This window comes from Rattus norvegicus, chromosome 19, assembly GCF_036323735.1.
Source record: "Rattus norvegicus strain BN/NHsdMcwi chromosome 19, GRCr8, whole genome shotgun sequence".
Classification (NCBI taxonomy): domain Eukaryota; kingdom Metazoa; phylum Chordata; class Mammalia; order Rodentia; family Muridae; genus Rattus; species Rattus norvegicus.
The window spans coordinates 7,811,429-7,814,237 of NC_086037.1; the positions used below are offsets into that span (position 1 = coordinate 7,811,429).

General features: G+C 37.7%; 1 non-coding gene across 1 annotated transcript; it reads right to left on the minus strand.

Annotated features, from left to right (window-relative positions):
- Nucleotides 1-1,810: 1,810 nt before the first annotated feature.
- LOC120098670 (U6 spliceosomal RNA) lies at nt 1,811-1,916 on the minus strand. The gene has a single exon (XR_005497096.1). It is a non-coding gene; the product is annotated as a U6 spliceosomal RNA (small nuclear RNA).
- Between the last annotated feature and the right edge of the window lie 893 nt (nt 1,917-2,809).

The following is a 2,809-nucleotide window of genomic DNA, read 5'->3' on the forward strand; positions in this document are numbered from 1 at the left end:
AACACGCAATTTAACAAAAATGGAAGGAAAAAAATAAAGAATTCTGTTGTGTTAGTCCATCTGAATAGAAATGCTGGGATTTTGTGACTCATTGAAATAAACTATTAAGCATTCTCAAGTTATTAAATTCAAAATTACTTACATCAGGTGACATCCCTGTTATTTGAAAGAGTTTTAAACTCTTTATTGCTATATTTGTATACATTAGGCTTCGTCTCATGTAGTATGAACCCATCCACTATGTTTTAGCTCCTAGAACAAATGAAACTCAAGACGGATGATCAAAATGTGAATGCTTCACTCCTTCTCTAAAAGGGGAAAAAGAATACCCTTGGCAGGGAAGAGAGAGGCAAAGATTAAAACAGAGGCAGAAGGAACACCCATTCAGAGCCTGCCCCACATGTGGCCCATACATATACAGCCACCCAATTAGACAAGATGGATGAAGCTAAGAAGTGCAGGCTGACAGGAGCCGGATGTAGATCGCTCCTGAGAGACACAGCCAGAATACAGCAAATACAGAGGCGAATGCCAGCAGCAAACCACTGAACTGAGAACGGGACCCCCGTTGAAGGAATCAGAGAAAGAACTGGAAGAGCTTGAAGGAGTTTTCTGTTTTGATTTTCATATATTGCAAAGAGAAGTTTCCCTAGTGAGGGATTAGGACTCCACTTATCCATAGATATAAGCACAAATATTTAGATTGTATTAGCGGTTATTCTGATAGAGGAAAGTGGTAGTTGTTCTGTCTCCACAAAGATCCTTGACTTCACCAGTCATGGGTAGTTTGTTTTCTAACACCATACTTAACTTTTCTTTCATTGAGTGGGTCTTAAGTTTAACTAGAGAGCTATTCATTACTGTCAATGTATTTATGCTGTTATTGGACCTTTCGGGTTATGGTGGCATGAGAGTTGTACGGTTATGGTGGCATGAGAGTTGTACGGTTATGGTGGCATGAGAGTTGCGTAGATGAGTAGCACTCTTGGTTGTTCTCCTATTTTGGAAGCTTACATGAAACCATCTACCATGAACATAGACCTCAGAAGGAGGCATTCAAGTCAGTTCTAGCTGAGGGGCCTCTTAGGCTCTATTCCTTCCACTTCTGAGGGTGGGGTCAGTGAAACCAAGGGTAACAGGAACAGACAGTAATGTGTTGGGGGTCTTTTGGACAACCATACCCAACAACTCAAAAGAGGGTTTCTCATTTTCTCATGCCTGGTATTTTTGTTAGGTAGTCTTGGGCTTTTAGAGAGAGCATAGTCAGTCAAGATGAAGTATGTGTGTTTCTGTATGTGTTTGTCTGTGTGTGTCTCTCTCTGTATCTCAATGTCTCTGTTTCTCTGTCTCTGTCTCTGTCTCTGTCTCTCTCTGTCTCTCTCTGTCTCTCTCTGTCTCTCTCTGTCTCTCTCTCTCTCTCTCTCTCTCTCTGTGTGTATGTTAGTATGATGTTATTTTTAGGTAGTTAATAATATAATTCCTTACCAGTTTTTCAGACATTCTTAGGGTTATTTTGCCATCTTCACTTCTATTTATATCCATCTCCCCTCCCTATGTAGAGCTCCCTTTTCCCACTTTAATGTGAAATAATCAAATCACTTGTGCCCTGTTATTCTCTTCTCAGTTGCTTTTTCTTGCCTCTCCACCTTGGCATCTGTCTGCTTTTACTTTCTTATTTTCTATGGTTACTCCTAGATATGTGCTTCAATTTGAAAATTGGATGCTAGGAGCCTCTGATGGGAGGGTATGTGAACTTTGTCTTTCTGGGTCTGGGTTACCCCATTTAATAAGATCTTTTGCAGTTCCATTTATTTAGCTGTAAAAAGTCATGAATTTGTATGTTATCCCTGTTCAAGGCCAGGCTAATCTTCTCTATATTGTATCAATTTTAGAAAACGTTCTGCCAAAATGAGTGCTATGTACTTCTTTTATTTAAAATTTAGTTTATTAATCTTTGGAAATATTTTACACAATAAATATGTGTACTCATAAGTTGATTTATAGCTCTCATGGTATATGTATTTGGGCTAAGTGATGACACTCCGTGAGACAAACATTTTATGTGTATCTGTGAGAATATTTCCCGAAGTCATTAGCCATAGAATTACTGAACTAAGGAAAACGAAGTGTCATCTCCAGTGTTTGTGAACATTATCTAACTTGTTGTAGGTTTCAACAGGAGTAAAAGAGCAAAAGAAAGAATTCATTTCCTTTTGATGATAGAAAGTTGCTTTTCTTCTATTCTCTGACGCTGATATTTTGGCTTCTGATTTGCAGCCTCAGGTTGATTTATACTATTTTGACTTTCCTAATTATCGAGCTTCCAGATGGTATAGCATGAAATCACGCTCAAAGTGATTTGAATTACTATCTATTGTAAGTTCTCTCTGTGTGTGTCTATCTCTCTGTGTCTCTGTCTCTGCCTATGTCTGTCTCTCTGTCTCTGTCTCTGTCTCTCTCAATTTTGTTTTTTGGAGAAACCCAAGAGAAACTCCTACATTTATACACTTTCTGCTATTGTTTTCAGGTTAGTCTTTTTCTTCCTCTTCCTAATATGTTTTGTATGTTATGTGTATACACATCAGAAAATCAGAGTAATATTAACTTAGTGGGATGAATGGAGAAGAGTTTTTGTCTCCTATTTTCTGGAACAAACTTTGCGAAATTTTCCCTACATTCCTCTGACAGAGCTTTGATTATTCATTTAAACCTCTTTGTTTGTTTGCATTTATTTATTACGGTAAAATTTCCCAACAGCAATGTTTTAGCTGTATCCCATAAATATTGATTTATTGTATTCTATTTTCAC